This window comes from Castor canadensis, chromosome 14, assembly GCF_047511655.1.
Source record: "Castor canadensis chromosome 14, mCasCan1.hap1v2, whole genome shotgun sequence".
Taxonomy (NCBI): Eukaryota; Metazoa; Chordata; class Mammalia; order Rodentia; family Castoridae; genus Castor; species Castor canadensis.
The window spans coordinates 74,529,170-74,544,242 of NC_133399.1; the positions used below are offsets into that span (position 1 = coordinate 74,529,170).

The 15,073-nt window shown below is 35.4% G+C and overlaps 1 pseudogene; it reads left to right on the forward strand.

Annotated features, from left to right (window-relative positions):
* Positions 1 to 3,323: 3,323 nt before the first annotated feature.
* Positions 3,324 to 11,391, forward strand: LOC109676986 (metallophosphoesterase 1-like; annotated as a pseudogene).
* Positions 11,392 to 15,073: the final 3,682 nt, after the last annotated feature.

The window sequence follows — 15,073 nt, forward strand, 5'->3', positions numbered from 1 at the left end:
TTAGATCCTTGATCCACTTTGAGTTAATCTTGGTATAGGGTGATATACATGGATCTAGTTTCAGTTTTTTGCAGACTGCTAACCAGTTTTCCCAGCAGTTTTTGTTGAAGAGGCTGCTATTTCTCCATCGAATATTTTTAGCTCCTTTGTCAAAGACAAGTTGGTTATAGTTGTGTGGCTTCATATCTGGGTCCTCTATTCTGTTCCACTGGTCTTCATGTCTGTTTTTGTGTTTTTGGTCTTTCATGTCTGTGTTTCATTTATGTTTTTGTGTTTTTGTTTTTATTGTTATTGCTTTGTAATATAGTTTGAAGTCAGGTATTGTGATACCTCCCGCATTTTTCTTTTGACTGAGTATTGCCTTGGCTATTCATGGCCTCTTGTGTTTCCATAAATTTCACAGTAGATTTTTCGATCTCTTTAATGAATGTCATTGGAATTTTGATGGGAATTGCATTAAATATGTAGATTACTTTTGTGAGTAATGGACTTCTTTGATATTATACAACATGAGTATGAGGGGTCATTTCAAAATTATGCTACCAATTTGAATTCTTGAGAGCTAAAAGATGACAAAAACACACAGAGAATGCCACTGTAATAGCATCCAAGATATTGCTATCAGGTGCCCTCTCGCCCTTACCAAAAAATCAAATGCATACATGCTTAATACATCTTATGACCTAAGCAAGGTTATCTTTACTTGTGATTTTTTAATATTATATATTTATAATAAAAGCTAATGGCTTGGAAATACTCTATAAAATGATACAATATTATATATTTTCCCATTGCAGAAACTTGATTGTGATGATATAATTTACCTAGTCCAAAATTTTAAAGATGGAGTGATGGAAGAGCTATTTGAATTAGAGGCATAGTTTTATAGGATTTGATCATTTATAAGCCTGTGTCTTTGTTACATTGGGTTTTTTGAGTTATGACTTAGGAAATACTACCTTGGATATTACTTTCTATTTACTACTTATCCCCTTGCAACAGAGAAGGCATCAAAAAGAAAAAAAAAAAGCTTTGAGGGATAAACACTAATATTTCTTTGAAATATCTGAATGCCATCTCTCTATCCCTACCATTTTTCTCTCTTCTGTTACTCATTTTGGTTTATTTCTCTATTGTACAACATTTTGAGTGATAACTTTTTGATAATGAATATTTCTACTTTCAGACATATGTCATTAAATACCTTTTCAAAGTAGTATTTTGTTTCAAAATGCTATTCTTAGAATTGTGGTTTAGACAATTAATACTAGTTTTGCCTCCTGGATCTGGTACTTGCCACTTGTGTGATTCTGGGTAATTTACATAACCCATGAAGTCTGTTTTCTTAACAAGTGAGAATAATAATATCTTTTACGGGATAGCATGGAAATTAAAAGAGAAAATAAAAGGAAAGTGTTTAACATGTTAAATGTTAAAGGTTAGATTTCTTTTTGCAAAATTTGTTTGTAGGAATGCTAACACATAGGATCTCAAAATATGGCTTTATTTGAAACAGGCTTATTGAAAATGTTTAATTAAAATGATGTCGTGAGGATGAGCCATAATTCAGTATAACTATGTTCTTATAAAAAAGCAAATACTTAGACACAGAACAATGTGCACAAGGTAAAACCATGTGAAGATGAGGACAGAAATCAGAATGTTGCTTCTATAAGATAAGAAATATAAAAAATCACCAGCCAACCACCAGAAGTTGTGTGAGACTCAGGAATAGATTCTCCCTCACTGCCCTCAGAAGAAGCCAATTCTGATAATATCTTGCCTTGGACCTCTAGTATCCAAAATGCTGAGGCAACAATTTTTTCCTGGTATGTCACCTTGTTATGTCAGCCTAACAAACTACATGGAAGGTGTAGGCAAATCCTAACTTATTGTTGTAATTTTACTACTGGCAGGTGATTCAAATCTTTGTGTTTCATAAGAGATTGTAAATATTCATTTAAATATTATTTCAAAAGATCAAGATGAGCAGTTTATGACTAATGCACAATAAATTTCAAGCTGTTCCATGTTTTGATCCTCTTATTGTCATTTATGTTTTATATTTATATCAGATGTCTCCAGCATCAAATGTGTCTAAAATGCCAAAGCTTTATTCTCATGTGTAAATGTTAATTGAAATAACACTCCATATTTTAATAATGACCCATTAAGTTGAATGAATATTTATAAGCAAAGTTAATTGGATCTGTCTTTCAAAATATGCACCTAAATGTAAACATTTTAAAAATGATTACTGGGAGATTTCACGATATATTCTTTGTTTAATTGTTTGGAATTTTTACTGCACACGTTTTAGAAAAGTATGATTGAAAAAAGTTGTTCATTCTATTTATTTTGCTAGCTTTCAGGGGTGAAAATAAACTCACATTTAAATTGTAATACTGTGAAAACTGGAGACCTTTGGAGTAAAAGAAAGATTCCAAAAAACATTTAGCAAAAGTTCAAGTAGCCATTGACTATGCTACCTGAGAAGGTTCTCCATTGAGTAAATGACTGTTGGGAGACAGCAGAAATATACTATCAAATACATAACAGTCACCGTCTTTCCAAGAGGAAAAAATAAGAAAGTGGTTGGCTTTAAATATGTATTTTCCTATAAGATATTTTAAACTAACTAAAACACAGCATTTACATGACCTTAATAATTGTTCATTTTCTAGAGGACACCTCCTTAGAAATGACATCTAAGTGTGAAATTACAACACCATCAAAGCTCTTGCTGCCACTTTTACTACCTAATAGCTCAGCATGAATTACATAGACCAGCTCCCTTAGGATTTAACACATAGAAAAAATTTCTCTTTGCCTTCCATTGAGTCAATTATAAAATAAGAACAGGTATGTCTCAAGATCTTTCAGTGCTTTGGAAGATTCAGGAACTAGCTATAAGATAAGAAGTGTTTTCTTCTTTGAAAAATGTATAAGGAAGGCAGAGACTTAGTAACCACTTATTCAACAAATACGTGTAAAGCATTGTTATAAGAAAGACAAGTAGGTAGGTGCTGAGTACATGGTTTTGAATATAGCAAAAAATGTGTCTGTCTTTATAAGAGTTATCCCCTGCTTTGGTACACAAATAATAAACAAATAAACATGGCATTCTATAAGCTAAAAATCTGAAATTCTATAAAGGAAACAAACAAGGTGCCTTAACAGAGAATATTGGGGGCCTGGAGGAATGGAAAGAATCATTTGATTCATAGTCAAAACCCTCAAAGATGAGTAATTGAGGTTGAGACCTGACAGATGAGAAGTGGAAAAATTTGCAAACAGCAGTTGAAGGACTTTCTAAACCCATAATGAACATGTGCAAAAGCCCTCAGGTAGGAAGGAACTTGCTATATTCTGGAAAGAGGATAAGAGGTTGAAATGAGAGAGAGATACAACAGGGAACAGAGTAGAGAATGCATTATAGGCCAAAGTTAGAAGCAGAAATTTTAATTTAAAAAATGTTATTGGAATTATATTGAAAGATGCATGGCAGAAACATATGTAAGCCTTTGATTGGCTGCTTTCATTTTGACTCCTGTTTGAAGATTATGTACTTTAAAAGAAAACTTGAGGTTTACAAGAAACATGTGAGTGAATGCCACCATGGCAGAGCAGAAGATAATGGCTTGAACTAAAACAGTAAAATAGAAAGAGAGGGAGCTGAGTGAATTTGGACATGGAATCCACATAAAATTTCATGTTGGACTGGTCTGGGGAAATAAGCAGGTGCGCTGATCAACTTGGAGGATAGTGGTGACATTCGCTTGAATGAAAAGAATCAACGAAGAACATAACCCAAGGTAAATTACTTTTCACCTTACCATTGTTTATTCATTATTTCTAATATGTGTTTAAAACAGTAGGTTGCTTCAGGTGGAGTCTTAGTTCTGGTAGTATTTCATACAATTAAAGAATTTAAACCATTTCATTTGTTAAGCATACATTATGCTTAGAGAAAACACCTATAGTTTTCATCTCTACTCATTTTCACTCTTCCAATTTCTACTAGAGTAATAAAAAAATAAGCTAATGCAAAACTGAAATGATGGTTACCAATTCAGTCTTGATTATTTACATCTGCTTGTTAAAATTGCTAATTGTGTTTCCATATTGCTCTTGATTTTGATTTTATTTAAAAGCATTTGAAATGTTTAAAAACAAATCCTTTAAGCAAATTTAAAGCAAGTTTACCAAAATTACCTTCTTAGAGCAGTAGATCTTTGAATTGAATAGTGAATAAGGGTTTAGTGCCTGAGTAGTTATTGTTTTTGACAATAGATAGGAAATATATATATATATATATATATATATATATTATGGTTTATAATAAATATACAAAATTCTGAGACTTAAGTGAAGAAAAAACAAAGTCTAATCAAATCAAAGCAAAACAATTGTAAATAAAACCCTAAAATCCTGTTTATGGAGTCTTTACTCCCATTTCCTTCATGGGGGCCAAGAAATGTTTCTCCCTTTTTCTATTGTCCCATTTTTATCCTGTTATACTATATTTCTTTCTTAATAAGCTTTACTAATACTTTCCCTATTTAAAAATTTCCTCTTTACCTTTGTTTATCCAGAGTAGAACTAATCTAGATGCTTATGACCACCCAATGTCCAATTCTAATAAAACCTTATACTGCCCCTTGAAAATGTATGTTTTCACATATTATATGTAACTTCATGGTACTATCAACAATGGGTTCACTTTTTTGTTCACTTTATCAAAATATCTATTTCCAACAACCAGAAACCCTAACTTAATACTCCAACTCTTTTTATTTTGTCCTGGCACTCATGGAAAAGAGCACAATTTGTTCAGCATTCTGGGAAATATAAATGAGACTGATCATACCTTCTTCTAGCTTCACAGTGTTCTACTCAGAAACCCCCAAGGACTAAGACGTTCTAAACCTCTTAGCTCTCCTATAATCTGTGGTACAATAGTGGTGGGGAAGTTCTGTCCCTACCAATATACCCATTGTTTCTTAGATTTTCTTCAATGCCAAATCTTTTCCCAGTTCTTTAAATGTTTATCATATTGATGCACAGATGACACATGCAGGAATTTCAGGTGTTCGGGGTTCTTGAGTCCATTCTGAGAATGAAAGCACAGGCAGACTCCAGCAGCAGAGGTGGGAAAGATTTTATTTGTAGAGAAGAGAAGAGAAAAGCTGCATGGGGGCATGCAGGGGGACCCAGAAACCAGTGATCCCAGTGGGTCCGGTTGGAAACTGGATTTTCATAGCCTTTTTGTATTGCCTGAAGAAGATGTCTCTCAGGTGCAAATAGAAGTTTCCTGTGAAGGAGAAGTGTCTCTTTGGCCAATTATCACCTTCTGGGACCTCTTGCAGTCTGAACTTCAATATCACATCAAATTAATGCCCCAGTAAGACCACTAGAATATACTGGTGTAAACATCATGTGAAATCACATCATGTAAACATGGAGTCATGTCAAAGAACATGTGATCATCGAGATCCTCTTAATTTTTGCTTGGATTCACTTATCCTAAATGGTGTTCAGAGTGGATTTATGCAAAATTTTGTGCAAAATAAATTTAAAGTTTAAGATGACTAAAAGAATGGCCTACTTTGTTGAGAATATAAGGAAAAATGAAAGCGGAATCTTACCACTTGTGTTTTCACTGTGATTTTTTTTTCTGATGGACTGCTTTCTAAGATTATTGCTTTCAAACAGTGTATAGGATGTATTTTCTTGTTTATCTCAATTTTAAACCACCCTGTCATCTACAAAATTGCTGCTTTGATTCTTCTAGATATTTTATATGAAAGCCAACTTCTGCGGTGAATGTTAGTTAGCAAATCTGACAGCCTACGTCCGTGGTGAATGTTAGTTAACAAATCCCATCTCTCCCCTCATTTCATGATTCAGGAGTAGATTAAGCACTCTTTGAGCTCATATTAAAAAGATTTTGATCTTCATCCAATATTAATGAATTTCCTCTTAACTGGCACAGAATTTGTTTGAGATTCTGAGTCTGATGTTCGCTATGTGTGTGGTGAAGGACACCAGATTCTGAATTATTGTGACAATTACATGTGATAATCCAACCTGAGGGGCTTTGCTTTGTGGTCATATACAATTAAGCATAACTTATTAAAATTAAAGTCTATTATGTGTTTATTTTGGTTCTCATAACATTACAAAGATGAAAAATCACAAGATCTGCAGTGATTTGATATAAATTATACTAAAGGAATTTTACAGTCTTTGCTATGAGACAATGGACAATGGGATTCTAATCTAGAGCAAATATTGTGGAATTGGGAAGTGGAATTATAGGACAGGATGACAGGTTGGTGTGAGATAAAGAAACATGATACAAAGGAAGGGCTCCCAGGGTCTACTTAAGTAACTTCATGGGTGATACCACCCCTTCTATGGTGAACTGGAAACACCAGCTTTAATAAAGTTACTTTAAAACAGTGACACCACCTGGCAGAGTGGCTCAAGTGGTAAAGTACCTGCCTAACAAGCACAAGGCCCTGAGTTCAACCTCCCAATACTACCAAAAACTAAAAAAAAAAAAAAAGTAACACCATAGATAAGTTTTCACAGCAGTATCTACAAAGATTGCATTTCTCTTTTTTCTTTTGAAGACTCAAAGTAACTAAAAACAGTCATCTATGTAAATGTATTATTTATTGTTTTTTAATAAAGTGCATGTTTGAATAAACTACAATACCTTTTAGTCACTTATCTTTTTTTGATCCTGGTATACTTGTTTCATGTTTTCATACCCATATAACTGGTAATATTAAGTAATAACATGAAGCTTATAATGACTACTTATGTTTGGATAAAGAGGAAAACTATATTAGGCAGGTGTTCTACCACTTGAACCACACTTCTAGGACTAGAAAAATAATTTACGATTTTGTAGAAAATAAGAGGAGAAGCTGGGATAAAGAAGAAAGGCATTTATTGAGTGTTATATAAATTTGAAATAGTCTTATATTATTCAAATAAAAATTTAAATTCTACAATATTTTAATTTAAAAACATAATATTGAGGATCCAAAATGGCGACTGGGATGTAGATGCAGACTGCGTGAGCTCTGGGAATCAAGGACCTTGCTGAGACGCTGGAGACATACTTGACAGAGGTAAAACACTAGGAAGAGCTGAAATTTCGGCACCCTGAGCCCCTAACCCCTGGAAGGCTTCTAAACATCACAATATACTAAAAGCACCCCCAGGCTGCCTCTACCCACCTGCTGGCCTGCCAAGCTGTTGCCTTGCTGCCAGACTTGGGTCACATGAGAGCATATGCGGGAGTGTGGGGATAGGTAGAAAACCCAAAACATGAAAGCGTTTGATGTTCCTACTCCAGAGGAACTAATACAGAAACCTTAAAATGACAGAGGTCAACACCACGAGAAGGGGATCAGAAACCAGTGTAAAGATCAGTTAGAGATGAATCAACATGGGTTATAACACATTTGCATATGGAAGCAATGCTAGGAATCGCTGTGTATAGCTATCCTTAACTCAAATGGCAAAAATACTTTGTCTTTCTTATTATGCTTATGTCTTCTCTTCAACAAAATTAGAGATAAGGACAGCTCAGGTTCTGCTTGGAAGCGAGGGGGTGGGGTGGGAGAGGGTGAGGGAGGAGGGCAGAGGGGAGAAATGACCCAAACAATGTATGCACATGTGAATAAATGAATAAATTTTTTAAAACCCCTAATATTGAAGAAAAGGATTTTAGAGAAACTTTTAGTGTTTATTGATATGCTACTATCAAAATTTAATATAAATTGAAGGCATATTAATCAAGAGTAATTTGATTTCCATGAATGTTCCATTTTTAGCATTTTCCGATGATATCAACAGATTTTCTTCTTTGAACTCATTTCTTGTATGCCTAAGTAATTTGTAAGATTCACAGTTTAGGTTCTGCAAAGGAAATTAACAAAGAAGTGTTATTACATCATTCTCAGTCTTCTATGAGCTCCAAGTCCACATTTCTTTTCTGTCTGTCTCCATCTGTTTCTCTCTCCTTCTCTCTGGAAATATTGGTCTCATATTTAGATAAAGCAACTTAAATACAGCTCCTTTAATAAAGAGATGTCAAGCTCAATCATGTAATTCCATTTCTTTCCAATACATGTTCTTCCTTGTCCAATTTTATACTTTGAGAGTCATATTTACTACTTTGGGATCCTTAGATGGTAATTAGTGCATCCTAAAATGTTGCTGTGTCCAACAAATAATAGTCATACAAGGTATGATGTGAATACTTTGTACACTTGATCCCATGCAATATTGTAAAAACATGTTTTTTGCTGTTTTTGTTTTCAGTCTTTTCAGACAGTTTTCTAAGAATCCAATCTTTGGCAAGTTTAAGAAGAACAGATCTATCATAGGTATTAAATGCATTGCAGAATCATTGGGAAGTCTTGACCTTGCCTTTGGGGACTCTAAAATATCAGTACAATTTGGTGTCTCTGCAGGAACTGCTGTTCCTTGCGTATTCAGGGACCACCTCTTGCTGAGTGAGATGTCTCTGGTTTGGGTCTCCAGTTCCACCATCATTCTCTTTCCTATAGCATTTGTGGACTCCACAATCTGTCCTTCTTCCCACATAGTTCATTTTCACAAGAGAGCAGTGATCTGACTTTTCTCATCTTTCCTCTCCTAGTTGTATCCAGAACATGACTGAAGACAGAGTTAAGAAATGCAGCTTTGTCAATACCCCCTTAGGAATGCAGGAAGGGTCATGAGGATGTGGCTAGAATGGATTATAAGTGAACAACTTTGCAGTTTCTGCTGCTCAGTTATTAAATCATTTACTCATCACAAATACCATGAGAAACAAATACTTAAAGAATCTCCATTTTGCAGATGAGAGTACTAAGGCAAGACAGACTCATATCCTCATCCAATATCACAGCTGAAAAGAAGCAGAACCAGAATTTGAAACCTGGACTTATGGCTCCTGAGTTGGCTGCATGTTTTGAATACATTGTTTACTTTTCCATGTCTGTTGTCTATGATTTTAAAAAGGCAGCATATGGCAAGAGAAGAAGATAGAAAAAGAGTCTGAAATTACATTCTTCTCTGGCCATGACCTTATAAGAGCAAGTTAAATTACATAACCATATAAAGGTGCAAAATTCTACACAATAAAAATTTTAAAGGCTCTACCAATCACAGCAGAAAAGTAGTTCAGCTTTATTTTACTCAGTTATATGTAAACCCATTTACTGATACACAATCTTTTTTTGTTTACTCAATGTCCTTTAAAAATACTGAAATAACAGGTCATGGAAGGTCCTTTCCAGAGGTAAATGCCTGTGGTTATTTTTTCAAGTGCTCCATGGGATCCCAGTAGGCATCAGTAACAAGTTCTGGTTGCAAGAAATATGAATATATATCTACCTAGTTCAGATAGATGAGAAAATTCCACAGAAGATTATAGTTTTACATGAGACTAAAGGAGAAGAATGCATCAGGGTGTCAGGAATAGTCCAGGCAGCAGAATAATGAGGTTCTATCTTTTATATCTCTTCTTTCTTTGCATGCCTAAGCCTGACACTATCTTTTATTCAGTCCACAGGTTTGAAAGCTTGCCTATGACAAATTCCAAGTTTACTTGTTCTTGTTCAGTATTCTCAAAAGACACCCAATAAAATCTTGCTTGGCTCCAATGTAACATTTTTGGGAAAAGACCTCATTTGAGTCAAGGATCCATCCTTGGGCAAATTGCTTATGACCAGGGAGATAAGGTAATCTTATAAAAACATGACTACTTCTGTTGTGACATGTAAATGCATTAAGGATATGCAAAGTAATTCCCAGAAATGTGGAATGAACTGGGCATAGAATCCAATGGATATATGTATTTGGTCAATAATGGATGGTATCAATAAATAGTTGTATTTTGGTTATAATGTGAAATTGTTAAGCCAATTTATTTTGGAGTCCAATGATTTTTATATTTACTATGAAGCTTCAATATGGAGACTTGGAAGAATTTTCTGTTATCCAAAGAAATAGTAACTGGTCTTCTCTGATAGATTCCAAATCACACTGAATAGAGCATTTGAGATGTTCTTACTTTGAGAGATAATTGATTCTTTGTGCCTTTATGTAAGTCTTTGGAACCATATCTCTAAAGATCAAACTTGCTTTTCAAGCAATTGGCAACAACAAATTAAGGTTTTATGAGACTGTTGGAGATCAGTCAGCTACTGTGTTTTCACTTTATTTTATTGTTGACTTTTCAGCAGCTTGGCAACACAAAGGAAAATGAGGTTCAACTGAGCACTTTCTTAATGGCAAGAATTCAATATGTTAAGCCAGTCAATGAACCGAAGTGAATTTTGTATCAGGAATATATTCTTTACAGATTCACATTATTTGTATTTTCTCTGGTAAGGGAAAAGGTTTCTTCAAAATCAAAACTGAGTGACAGACAGTTGTGGAAACAGGAAGCTGGTGAGATGCTAGACTGATCTTGGGGAAGGTACTGCCTTGTGTGTCTCCTGCCTAGAGACAGGCACTGCTTCAGGATAGATAAACACACTTTGATTTCCAGGGCAGATGCCAACCTCGAGTCCTCATACCAGGCTCAGTCTATGAATAGCATTCCAAGATGCTGTCTTTTCCCTCTTCAGGGCTCCACGGTTTTCCCATGGTGAATTCTTGATGAAATTGACTCTCTTGTCAATAACCTGGGCAGGAGGAATGTCTCTGATAAGATGGGGACTAGGAGGGAAGAATTTTAGTTTTTTAAGAGGAGTTCATTTCTATAGAAACTTACTGCACTTGTCTTCTCTGGACTTCAGTTTTGTGAACTTTTAATCTCTCACTTAGTAATAAGTTGGTGTGATTGGCCTGCAGTAAAATCTTCAGCCTGTGGGGTTGAACAGAAGCTTGTGTTGAAAACAGTTTTTGGCTGACATCACCATTTGCTTGGGGGAAATAGAGGACACCAGTTGGACAAATTCTGAAGGAAATGCCAAATGGAGAGAACCTTGCAGACAATTCTGTGCTTGCTCTAACTAGAAATAGCCTTCATTCTTGGGAACATCTTTGACGAAGGGAGTGGAGCTCCTCCCATGCCTTGGTGGTTGATGTGGAGCAGCTTCAGAAAATGTCCAGACACCCAAGTCTGTGCAGCTGAAGGTGGTTACTGGCAACTTTGACAATGATTTCCACTGTCAGATGAACAAATACAGAGCACAACACTTCAGAAAAATTTTCAACTCTGAAAGACTGTTTTCTTGGAAAGGAGTTAATTTTGTGGTGGTCAACTTCATTACACTAGAAGGGAACAGCTGTTACATCTGCTCTGAAGTAGAAGCTGAACACATTGAGACTTCTCATAAACTGAATCACTCCTGATTTGTGCAGGGTTTCGGCTAGTGTGGTGGTGAGTACTGATGCCTGGTGTCTGCACCAGTCTTCCTTCAGCATTTTCTGAGCACCGCTCTATTGGACCGGTGACGTTAATTGCCCTAGGAAGATGTGGCTCCTTCAGAGGAAAGAAGCATCTTATTTAAGAAGTATAACATATTTTCTCAGAAGGTTACACAAAGCTTCTTGGATGTTCCCAGCCATACCTGGTCCCAAGCATCCATGTGTACAGTGCCTGCAAGGTGCTCCACAAGTCCTGAGTTCAGCATCCAGCCTTTCACTTGGAGGAAAAGAAAAGTTTTATTATGGGCAATCTAACATACACAGATTATGCTTTCTCCAAATGCCACTTCCTACTTTAAGACACAGTTCTGACCACATACTCAGAGAAATGTGATCCCTCTGTACCCTCATGTTAGCTCACTTTGAGTGTTTAGCCTTACATTTTCTGTTTGGTTGGAATCTGTCTGAACAGAATGCATAAGATAAGGTAATAAATTTCAGAGCCAGAGATACAGAACTTTCAGCTGAGTCATAGTACAATCAGGTGGAACAGAGCAAATGTGAGTCATCTTTATGCATATCATAGAAATACTAAACCACTGATGTGAATGGCTGCAGAATAAATAGTTGATAATATTGTGCTCGTGGTATAAAAGTAGAACATGTACTCTACAGCAAATCTGTTTTCTCTTTCAAATATATGCGTAATCAAAGATAGCACCTGTATAGTATGTAAATGTTGTAAACCTGACAACACAGAGTCCTTGCTTCCTCAGAAATGACTCTTAGATCTGGAACACAATTGACAGCAAGTGTGCACATAAGGGCTATGGATGTGGCTCAAGTAGTAAAGCCTTTGTATAGCAAGCATGATGCCTTGAGTTCAATCCCCAGTATAGTTTTAAAAAACTCCACAAAAATATTCACATAAACATTGGCTTTGGTTCTGTCCTTCGATGAAGTGGCTTTCAAATTCCTGTGTATTATGAAGCTGTATGCATAAGATTCAATGTGCAGGAACACATTGTTTTATAGACTTTTGCATTTCTGTGCTAAACTAATACAATAAAACATCGTGATATTTACAAATGTTCTTACAATATATCAGAGTTGAATTCATCACCTTCATCATTCTCTTTTTTCCCCCTCCCCCATTCCTGGAATAGTTTCTACAGATCTCATTTTTCCACTTACATACATGTGTACATAGGATTTTCACCATATTCACTCTCCCACACCCTTTCCTCACATCCTCCCCCCTCCCAATGGTACCAACCCTGCCAGCAGATTTTGTAAAAAAAAAAACATTTTTATTTGTTCAAGATAGCTACACAGGGAGTTTCCTTGTGGCACTTCCACATTTATATGTATTATAGTCCAATTTGCTCCATCTACATTTTTCTTCTTCCTAACTTAGTCCCTTTCTTATGGTGGTTTCAATCATTTTAAGAGTTCTATATTCATTCTTGGACAGAAAGTAGTACATCAACCATATTCACCTTTATAACTTCCTTCCTTTATTCTCCCCCTGCCATATGTGCCCTTCCTTCAGTGTGACAAGTTTTTCATAATATTGTTGTATTTGTATTGGATCTATATCCTACCTATGAGAGAAAACATGGCTTTTGATCTTCTGAACCTGAACTTAAGATGTTCTTTAGTTCCATCCATTTACCTGGAAATGACAAAATTTCATTATTCTTTGTGGCTGAATAAAATTCCATTGTGTATAAATATCACATATTCTTAATCCATTCGTCAGTAGTGGGGCATCTTGGCTGTTTCCATAGTTTAGCTATTGTGAATAGTGCTGCAATGAACATGGGTGCGTGGGCGATGTTATTGCACCCTGACTCGCATTCCTATGGGTATATCCCTAGCAGTGGTATTGCTGGATCATATGGCAGTTCTGTTTTTAGTTTTTTGAGGAGCCTCCGTACTGTTTTCTTGTACTAATTTACATGTTCACCAACAATGTATAAGGGTTCCTTTTGCCCCACATCCTCGCCAATATTTGTTTTTTGTGTTCTTGACAATAGCCATTCTAACAGGAGTGAGGTGGAATCTTAATGTGGTTTTGATTTGCATTTCCTTTATGGCCAGAAATGTTGACCATTTGTTCCTGTGATTTTTTGGCCATTTGGGCTTCTTCCTTTGAAAAAGCTCTATTCAGTTCATTTGCCCATTTTTTATTGGGTCATTTTTTTTTAATTTAGTGTTTGAGCTCCTTTTATATTCTGGTTATTAATCCCTTGTCAGATGTATAGCAAACAAAGATTTTCTCCCATTCTGTGGGCTGCCTGCTCAATCTTGGTGACCATTTCTTTTGTTGTGCAGAAGCTTTTGTTTCATGTAGCCCCATTTGTCAATCCTTTCTCTTAGTTGCTGAGCCATTTGAGTTCTAATGGGGAAATCCTTGCCTGTGTCCATTAATTCCAGTGTATTCTGTTCTCCTTCCTACACTAGCTTCAAAGTTTCAGGTCTGAAGAAGATTTGTAGGTAAGTGTAGCCTTTGTCTTGTGAGACTCCCTTGTTACATTGAATTAAATGCTTGTCAATGACCAAACATTAAAAAAATGGAGTGGGATATATGGTTTTTGAAATTTAAAAGTTAATGTAATAATTAAAAACAAAATTGAAGTAATCAGTTTTATTACATTCATTTAATTAACTTCATATAATGTCTAAATTTGTCACTTTACAAAATCCTTAAATTTGTCACATTACACACCTATTCTGCTTCCAGGAAAAAATAAGAGCCATTTCAGCATGTTTAAGGGTGTCCATCTCTCATCTTTACTGCAAACCTAATTTAATGGCAAATCCTGCATAACATTAATACCCTGTGAACATATGGGACTTTCTAGAGGACAAATATCAAACATACACTTATTTGACATAAATGTCAAACATACTAGCAATGATTATTTTTTTCCTATATCTTACACCTCTTCTTAATCCACACCTGAAGCACCTGTCCTTGATTGCTTGAGCTTTATCCCAACTTATGTGCCTCACATTAGCTTGGGTGACTTTAGAAGGTTCCAGATCAAGTGATTTAGGAGTAAGTTTACCTGACAACCTAGCTCCAATTTGAACCCTCATGGAAGAATCTGGACTTCATCTTTGCTTCCAAAATGAAAGTTCTTTTCAAATTACATTTCTCATAATCACCATAATAATAATAACATTAATGGCTTTTCCTATCTGCTAGGTTCCATGTGTTTGTATATATGTGCATATATATATATATATAATATATATAGTGTATACATATGTACATACATATATATGTATATACATTTCTTCATTCAATCTTTACAACCACCCAATGAGTTAGTTATTCCTTTTTCTACTTTAAAAACCAGGAAATTATTGCTTTTATACTTTTTGGCTAAGACCAAGTGTAAAAACCAGGAAACTGAGTTATGATGAAGTTAAATAACTTGGGCATGCAGGTGAGAGAGGCAAGACTTGAATTTAAGACTGAAGCCGAATTCTGTATCAGGAATTGAAAGAGAAAATGCACTTAAATTAAGTAGCATTTAATAAATGTTAAGGGTTTTTATTGTATTTTCTACATGGTGCCTTCCTTTCTCAATATTCTGTGCTTTGTATCTGACCTCATAGGTTCCCTGGAAATCTGACCTTTGTGAGGCCTGTGTGT